Consider the following 10,340-nt stretch of genomic DNA (forward strand, 5'->3'; position numbering starts at 1 on the left):
AGAAACTCCTGCAGGTTTATACAGGTCCACTGAGATCCTGCTGACTGTATCACAGCCGGTATGTGTGTGTGTGTGTGTGTGTCTATGTGTGTGTGCGGTGATAAATCAAATCAATGGTCTGTTGGTGAAACTATACTTGCTTTCCTCTGTTCTGCTCTGCTCTTCACATCTTTCAACCACCTTGATCACAAACAAAGTAAAAAAAATTGCTTTGATAGACATTTACATTCACTACTACACTTATTACTCTAATTTCCCACCTCTTAATGGTGTCAAATAAACAATTTTCTCAGAGTTAAAGATTTGTCTCTTGTCTGATTTCTCTTAGAGTAGAGTGAAGCTGCTCTTGGACACTGATCTGTGGTCAGATTTGCAGTTGCCCCTCTAATTTAATTAAAGTATTTGGGAATGGGAAGCTGATCTTTCCCAGCGAAACAGTAATTGGGCCTGATGACACTTCAGCCAGTGTTGCAACATCTCTACCAACAGGCAGCGAGGGGGATTACAGCTGTTCTGACACACTGCCATCAGTGCAACGTTCCCACAGTGTGTCCATGCGTTACTGCCAATGTGTTGATGCACCGCAGAAGGAATTACTTCATCAGGCCATTTTGACAGTTCTGATAGTAAAAGAGACCAAATGATTAATTAGAAACAAGAGCAAACAGATCCAGGGAACATCATGATAGATACAGAGAAACATCCTGAAATAAGAGAATTTCTGCCAACTGTCATTACCAAGCACATTTTTCAAGAAACAGTTGAGTTTCAGCTTTGTTTCCTGCTTCCTCTTGAAGACATCTTTCAGGTTTGACCACAAATCTGTTCAGGAAGGATTCTTCTGTGGTGAGTGGCGTGTCTCTGTGTGTGTGCATGTGTGTGTGTGTGTGTGTGTGTGTGTATGTGTGTGTGTGTGAGCCCAAGTGTATGTACTTGCCTGCATACATGTGTGGCATACAGTGAAAAATCCCCCAACATGCACCAATCCTGCATTTTTCCAGCTGTGTTTTCTCAATTGCTGTACATATGCAAAACTAACATCTATCAAACAAATGAGACGTTTCTTTACACCTTCTGAGGGCTGAAACGAGAAAAAAAATGTGAATTCCCCTCTGGGATGGAACAAAACTGCAGTATCATTGCAGTGTTGCGTGTAGTGCATGCAGTAAAAAGTCAAGCCTCTGACATCGCTGCTTATGTAGGCGCTCAATCCCAAAAAACAACACAAAACTTGCTTGAGCAGAATGGGAGGTTCGACCAGGTGACAACAGGCAGAGCATGTTTAGCAAACTCCCACGTTTCCTCCAACAATTACGTCCCTCAGTCAAGTCACCTGGTCCCATCCATTTCCAAACTCTCCCGACCACTCTGCCCAGGTGCCATGTGACGTACGGATAATGCTGCTTTGTTGTCTGTGCTTCCGAAGGCACCTGCAACAAACAGGCCCATGATGAGGAAGGCTGAACAACTGCCACTTTCTCTCTGCTGATGAACTTCAGAAAAGCCAACGAGAGGATTTTCTTTGGTCGTACCGAACCTTGAGTAGGGGATTGCCACTGAAAATGTGTGATGAAACTTTACTCTATGAACTGCGCTGTATGATGAAACTTTAAGAGAGAGTCTTAAAGTGAAGCTGAAGTGTGGCTTCATGCTCAGCCAGAGAAACTGACAGACCGTCTTCTGAAGCCTGATGAGGAGATTTGAGGGTTTTTAACTGATCCTCATTTCACGTTGCAGTTGGACGAGCTGACAGCTGCAGAGGTGGATTTACATAAATGCCCTCACTCACCCCTCCCAGAGATTTCCCTCACAGAATCTAACATTCGATGTGTTTGACGATATGACTGGTATTGAATGGTTTTAGCATGTAATACTATAACTAAAACAAAACAGAGGAATATGATCCAAGCTGACAATATGTGGCTAGGTCATTAATTTGAATGATTTCTGGCGACTTACTAAGAAGAGTTACATGTCGTGCTGTGCTCATGGAAACACATGTGTATTTTAAAATGTAGGCTATGGGTGTGAGAGCTTAAAATAGCGTGTTCAAACTTCCATGATCGAACTGGAATGCCGTGCGTTCGGTTTGCCTGCATTCCAAAAGCAGGCAATCATCAACAAACAGCCGGCCTGGCCTTGTATAAAAACCCGGCACTATATAGCTGACTGTAAATACAAAATGGTTAGTAAGGTGTCACATTTTATTGCATTAAATGTGTATCAAAATAGATACTTAGCCGGATAGGCAGCATTTAGCACAGCACCTCAGCAGAGATAGGTAGAGGTAGAGGTAGAGAACCACACACACACACACACACACACACACACACAAAAAAAGAGGTGTTGTCCGCTAATTTTCCTTTAGTTCACTGGAAGGGTGTGCAGTACAGGTGGAGAGTGTAATTTGGGTATGCTTCTACATTTGCAGCATGGAAATGTATGGGCCTGCAGCGCTGCTCCACATCACAACACCCAGGATCCTCTGAGTCCTGTCTGTCGTCTGTCTGTTGGTGACATCCAACACTAACGGTTCACAGAGGTCGCTTTAACTCGCAGGCCTGGTAAACACGCACATGCACGCACAGACACACACACCCACACACACACACACACACACACAAAACACACACACAAAACACACACAAATGGGTTGCCTACCAGTTTAGAGTGTCTATTTTGTGAGGCATGAAAGATTGGAGTCAATATTTGATTGATGACTCTAATGAGTTTCCTACATCAGCATTTGAATCCAACATGGAAAAGAGCAGAGCAATGTCGACAGTGGAGACACCTCTCCCGCTGGGTGTTTGTTCAACATACAGGAGAGAGCAATCATGCAATTAGGATTGGTGCTATGTTCCTTGTTACCCTGTTTTCAATGTTCAGGATACCAGAAAGTTATCATTTGTAATATTTAAATATCGCGGATCCAGTCTCTAAAAGTGTTTGGCATTTTGTCAACACAGTGTTTAAGTTACCTTGTAGGTTTTATCATTAGATGTTCTGCAAATACCCTGGGGATCACATAGATAAGAAGCTGAGTGTGTTGAAATGCACAGGTGCATCAGACGCAGCTGCAGTTTCTGTGTCGTTTCAGCGTCGAGCAACAAGTAGGCAACTGCTTCTATTTTATCGCGCTATCATAGAGAGTCTGTGCTATGAAATCACTGCCTGGTTTGGAAACAGAACAAATTCCCACAAGTCCCACAAGATTTTTTATGGGCTCTCTATACTGCCGCAAATAAGATCGCTGGAGCCAACATCAAAGCGTGCTCTCTCTAGGAAATATGTGAGCTATGAAAATCAGAGCGGACCAGATATAAGACTCCATATTCGAGTGTAGTAAAACGTATATAGCTTGGATCTCTCTATCCCACACAGTATCTTGCTTTCCTCTCTATTTATTTTTTCACATGGACTGATTGTATGATGTGTTTTTTTCAGGTACTGTTTTTAATAATAATAACAATAACAATAATAATAATAATAATAATAATAATAATAATAATAATAATAATAAACTTTATTTATATAGCAACTTTCATATCATAAAATGCAGCTCAAAGTGCTTTACAAGAGAAACAATAAAAATCAATAACACAGGTATTAAGATAAGATTAAAAACAACAAAAAAAAGATAGTAATAGTAATAAAATAAATTGATAATGATAAAAACAATCCTAAGATGTAAAAAGCATAAAACAAGTATAAGAAATATAAAACAAGTATATCAAAGAATAAGATAATAATAAAATAAATTAAAAATAATAAAGATCAATCCTAGATATAAAAAGTATAAAACAAGTATAAGAAATATAAAAGAAATATGAATTAATAACAATGGTGTTAAAATAAAAAGGTGGAATTAATTCAAAGCAAGATCATAAAAATGGGTTTTGAGCTGTTTCTTAAAACTATCAACAGAAGTTGCTTGTCTTATTTGTAATGGGAGTTTGTTCCAAACCTTGGGTGCATAAGACCTTTGGTCAGCAACGCCTCTTCTTTCTGAGGAAACTCTGTAAACTCCAGGTCCACCGATCACTTCCACTAGCTTTCTACAGGTGCTTCATTGAATCCATCATCACCTTCAACATAACAGCCTGGTTTGATGCTTTGAGTAACATCCACCGTAATCCTCTCAACAAAATCATTAGAATGAGCAGCAAAATCATTGGACTGGACCAAGAACCACTAAGCAGCATCTACAGCGGACGGTCTAAAATGAAAGGACTACAAATAGATAGATATCACACACACAGTACACAACCAATACAGCCACCTACCCTCAGGCCGCAGATACAGGTCACTCCCATTCAAGACCAAGCGGGCCATGTCAAGCTTTGTGCCTATTTCCATTAGACTCATTAATGCCTGAGCTAGCTTGGGTGCTTGATCTTATTTATTACTATTTATCTATGGACATTGTTAAGCACACTTAACCCTATGGCGGACATCTTAACTGTTTTAAGCTGCACTTGTATGTTGTCTACTCTGTGTTTGTCGTTTGTCTGGATATGTGTTGTGTATGCACTGACGCTTTTACACAAATGAAGTTCCTAACGGATAAATAAAGTTATTTTGAATTGAATTTGAATTTTGAACAGAAAGCTGCTTCACCATACTTTTTGTAATTCATTTTTGGGACATTTAGCAAGCCAGCACTAGACGAACTAAGGGAACGGTTTGGAACATACTCAGATAAGCAGTCACAGAGATATGAAGGTGCTAAACCATTTAGGGCCTTATAAACAAGTAAAAGAATTTTAAAATCAATCCTCAACGTTACAGGGAGCCAGTGCAATGAGGCTAGAACTGGTGTAATATGTTCTCTTTTTCTGGTTTTTGTTAAAATTCTGGCTGCTGCATTTTATACAAGTTGCAGCCTATCGAGTTTTTTTTTAGGTAATCCAGTAGAGAGTGCATTGCAGTAATCTAGGCGAGAAAAGACAAAAGCATGGGTCAACTTTTTGGCATCTTCCAATGAGAGGTAGGATCTAACTCTTGCAATATTTCTTAAATGAAAAAAGGCAATCTTAGTAACATTGTTGATATGTGATTTAAAATCCAACTCAGAGTCAAGAATAACACCCAGGTTTTTTACTTCAGGCTTATTCTGTAGAGCCAGACTTCCAAATCTGCTTGATATCTTTTCTCTCTGTGCATTTGTACCAATTATAAGAATTTCTGTTTTATCTTCATTTAATTTGAGGAAATTTTTACTCATCCACTGTTTAATGCTGGATAGGCAATTTATCAAGGGATTTAGGGCATCAGTGTCATCTGGCGCTACAGATAAATATAACTGAGTATCATCAGCATAACAATGAAAATTCACTCCATGATCACAAATAATTTTTCCAAGTGGCAGCATATACAGACAAAACAGTAAAGGACCAAGAATAGAACCCTGTGGAATACCTGAAAGAATGTCATGCTTGCCTGAAACATGGTCACCGAGACTAACAAAATAGCTTCTGCCAGTAAGGTAGCTCACTCTAAGATCATTTATTACTTTTACAAGTGCTGTTTCAGTACTGTGCCCCCTTCTAAAACCGGACTGAAATTTTTCATGAATCTTGTTGTCATGTAAGAACGCATCCAACTGTTTAAACATTGCCTTTTCCAATATCTTACTCAGAAAAGGCAGGTTGGAAATAGGCCTAAAATTGCTCAAAACAGAAGAATCAAGATTATGCTTCTTGAGGGCTTGACTAGAGCTGTTTGAGTGAATCTGGAAAAATGCCTGTTTCTAGAGAGCAATTTACAATATCCAGTACATCACCAATCAAACTATCTAAGACCTCCTTAAAGAAAGTAGTGGGAATTGCATCCAGGGAGCAAGTGGATGACTTTAACTGCAAAATAATTTTACGGAGTTCCCCTTCACTAATTTTACAAAAAAGAATTCAGATTTCCCCGAGAGCCATTAACGATCAGATGTTTTTGATTTTCAACAGTATTCACAATACCAGCTCGGATATTAACAATCTTATTATCAAAAAATGATGCTAACTCCTCACATTTTGATTTTGAGGCATGGCATATTTGTTCATGAAGCTGGGAAGGATTTAAAAGGCGATCGATGGTAGAAAATAAGATTCTAGGGTTGTTCCCGCTGAAATGATAATCTTAGAGAAGTATGCCTGCCTCTCACAGCGTAAGGCTTTGTTATAAACATATAGGGATTTTGTAAGGATCTCTCAGTGGATTGTTCGTTTTTTACATCCTTGGTGCTGCTGCTATAATGTCCAGGAGAAATTTCCCTGCAGGGATTGATAAAGGGTATTATACCTTTATTGTAATTCATTCTGTTTATATTTTCTATTATTAATTTTCCATGCCAAGGTGTCACTTTTTTCAAATGGTGGATATTTAATTTAGGAATTAAACTCTTTAGTTTAACATAATAAGTCACCCATGGCTCTGGGGTGGTCGGCCCATCAAAAATATTGATGTGCTATGTTTTGCACAGATCATAGGAAATCTCACTAAGTTGTGAGCACATCGACTTATAGCAACACTTTGAGTGATAACGGTCCCTTTAGTCAGTTTGAACGGCCCGTTAACCAGCTTAGATTCACAGCTGAGGGCTACAACATCAGCAGTGTTGTGAAGCAAAACACACACAAACACTCCATTAAGAATCCCAGAATCCCATAACACCTGGAAAAAACACCGACCTGTTTCCTTCTGTGTGTGTGTGTGTATGTGTGTGTGTGTGTGTGTGTGTGTGTGTCTGTGCCAGTGTTAGGAGTTGCGGAGTAGCATGCGGGTCTGCCTTGCCCTCACTGTCTGTGACTGTTTGTACTGTAAGCATGAGGAACAGAGTGATAACATCTAAGCCAGGCCTCAGCAAAACATCACAAAACATCACGATCAGAGCCTTGGTCATCAAGCTGTTTTGACACAACCTCGCTTCCCCAAAACATCTCCCAATATGAGCCATAAAGACCAGAATTCATCTGCAAATGATTAAGATAGAAAGTCTAATGATGAGGCTGTAACAGTGAAGGAAAACACATATAATCAGCTACACGCGAGGGATGGCAAACCCACACAGTCAATAAAGGAATATTTGTGGATCAGACACATCTGTCCTCCAGGTATAGTTGAATAGATTTGAATAATAGTCATGCTACACATGGTTTACATGGTTCACATCACTTCCCAACCTGAAGTGCTTTTCCTGCAGATATGTCTGTTATATTTAGAGAGACAACGATCAGGCTGATAATGATCTTCAAACAGAATAAAACAGTGTTTCATTGTTCAAATAGGCTCATCCCTAACACTCTGCCCTGTTTACCTAACAACAGCCAGCCTCTCTGTGCACTCTCTGACTCGGAGCCCGCCTCGAACCGACAGCCCGGCGTGACTCAGCCAGACGCGCATGTGTTCCTCCGCTCAGACGAGTGCCTACATGCTGGAGAAGCGGGGATGGATTTGCATCTTATTTCCATCCCGGTTAAGCTGAGAGTGCCTGGAGTGAGGTGGGACGGCGTAACACCAACTGTCGTGCCTTCCAGGATGAGGGGAGGGGAAATTGGAGGGGAGGGGAATTGGAAGGGAGGGAGGGAGGGAGGGAGGGAGGGAGGGGGGGTGAATTATGGTCCGAGGGAGGGAGGGGGGATGGAAAAGAGGGATGGAAGACAGCATAGGGGGGCTGTATCCCACCAAACAAAGTGACAGTCATAACAGATAGCGATCGCTCGTCCTCCAGGGGTTGAGTCGTTAACTGTTGGAAACTACAGTTGCACTGGGTTACATCCATGAAAATATTCTACACTGACACATCTTTGGGATTATGAATTTCCCTCTTGGGACAAATACAGCTTGATTGATTTATGTTTTAATCCACTTTTTGTCTCTGGTCTTACAGCGAGGCTCCTCATTTCTCTTTGTGTGTGTGTGTCTCTCTTCCAAACAATCATGACATCACCTCTCTGCCTCAGGCTGTTGAGCACCATGTACACCTATAGAGAGCTCGGCCTGGGTGTGGGTTCCCTTCTGTCGGAGAGTTTATTGTACCAAATGTCTGCTTAATCATTTCAACTGCTGCAGGAGTCCTTGTCCGCATAAAAACAAACTGGAGATCCTTGGATTTCCAGTTTGAATTTCTCTTCAAGATTGGATTTTTTTGTCTTGGGTCTTCCAAGTTTGATTTCTGTTTGTATTTCTCCCTCTCTCTCTCTTTTTTCTCCCTTGCATTCTCCTTGAAGGTAGTTCAAGGTATTTCAAGGTAGTTCGTTGAGAAAAACCGGGCCGCATATCTGTCTTTCCACTTCCTGGGAATAACTTGGCAGGGCTTTTCTCAAGTTTGATCCTGGTTGATCCCATGCTTTTGTTCCTGACTCGCTTTTTCTGTTTTCCCCCCATGGCTTGGCCTCTCTGTGCTCTGTTGAGTCAGCATCCAGACAGACAGACCATCAGCAGCCCGGGCATATATTCCCAGCTCCCCCACCCCCTCACTCACACACACTCACACACACTCACACACACACACACACACACACACACACACATATCCTTGTATCCCTCCCTCGCGGCATTATCCCATGTCCTCAGTGCAAACACAAACAAGCTCCCAGAGAAGCAGGTGTCCTTCCATTGGGATAAATAAACAGTAAACCAGGATCCAGGAGCAGGAGGTTGTGTGTGGTGTGGTGTGTGTGTGTGTGTGTGTGTGTGTGTGTGTGTGTGTGTGTGTGTGAATAAAGAGAGAGGGGGGAACCACTGTTGGCTGTCACAGTGCGTGGGGAGAAACTTTGAATATTGCTGATAGCATCTTTTAAGCCCCTCTCTGACAAAGGGGAAAAGCTGTTTATTTTCACTCACTGTGTCTCTTTTTCATCTCACGATCGGCCCAAAGCTGGTTGTTAAGGATTATAAGGACAGAGCCAGAGGCCATAATAATGTTTATGCAAATGTGGTATGAGCACCTTAAAATAGAAGTTGGATGGAGGGATAGATGATAGATAGATAGATAGATAGATAGATAGATAGATAGATAGATAGATAGATAGGATTATATTATTAGACTATAATAATATTCTAAGATATTTAAAAAGCCTGACTGACTTTTCTTTCTTTTGTTTTGATTTTTATCACTGTCTATGTTCCACTAGCTCTGTTTTATGACAAACACTGTTACATGAATAGCAGCTGTCTGCTGCAGGATGCTGTGTGTTACCGTTACAGTGGGCCCCTGATTTGGTTGTATGCTAATTCAATTCACTTGCATGCTGTTGCTGGTTGTGGTGGTTTCAGGACTGATTTGCCTGCTGTTTACCTGCAGTTGTGCAGGCTGATAGTGATCTATAGTTCAAGAGAATATAAACAACTTTCTGTCTCCTCATGCAGTAACAGTGATATGGCGGAGAGGATTTCTTAATAGATTGATGATAATGGTTTGCCTACAGTGAAACAGTATGGAAAACAGGTCTGCTGGAGAGTCTTCCTGCACATTTTGTGAAGAACAGAAGTTATAGTTTGCATAAGTGGACTAAGCCGGGGGTTAGGAGCCTAGAAATTAACAAATGACAATGACACCATTTTCATTTTCATCAAATGTTACCGTCTACAGTACTTTGAGAATATAATCTGTTGGCACTTTGGCGTGAACTCAGTAATTTCTGGCCATCTGAAACAAGCTTTGAAGAAGTTTCTTGGTGCTTGCAATAAGCTGAGGCAAACCTACAATAACTGAGTTTAACCACATTTTTATTTGTGGAATAGAATTTACTGTCTATTTTAGTCTGACAAGAAACATGATCTACAAAGATAAAAAAAAAGCATGAACTCACTGCTCTTTTGAAAATATAATTGATGTTTTGTTGATATTTGTGGCTGCTTGCCTTATGAAAAAGAACTATAGTAAGAATTATAGTAATCCCACAATAATATTTTGCAAATATACAATACAGATATCACAACAGAACTACAAACAAAGCTTCCTATAGTAGCCTATAGTATCTTATGGAAATATTATAGCAATATTATAGTGACACAGTAGGAGATACAAAATGGTATTAAGTACATTAAGGTCACTATAAACTCACTGTTTAGCACCACAGACACTCATAAAACCCTATAGGAATATTATAGGAATATTATAGTAATCTATAATACATCACCAGAAATGAGAAACAAAATGCATGGAATAGCCTATGTATTTTTTGCAATTAATACTAAAACCAGCAGTTATGATAAAATCACAGCTGTATGTGTTTCACCGTCTGTCCCTCTCCAACTCAAGTAGGACATCAGGTGAGCCAATCATAGGCGCAAGCGGGGGTAATTGACAGTTAGGCCCCGCCCCCCCGTCCACCTGTAATCCA

Source organism: Centroberyx gerrardi, chromosome 17, assembly GCF_048128805.1.
Source record: "Centroberyx gerrardi isolate f3 chromosome 17, fCenGer3.hap1.cur.20231027, whole genome shotgun sequence".
In the NCBI taxonomy this organism is placed as follows: Eukaryota; Metazoa; Chordata; class Actinopteri; order Beryciformes; family Berycidae; genus Centroberyx; species Centroberyx gerrardi.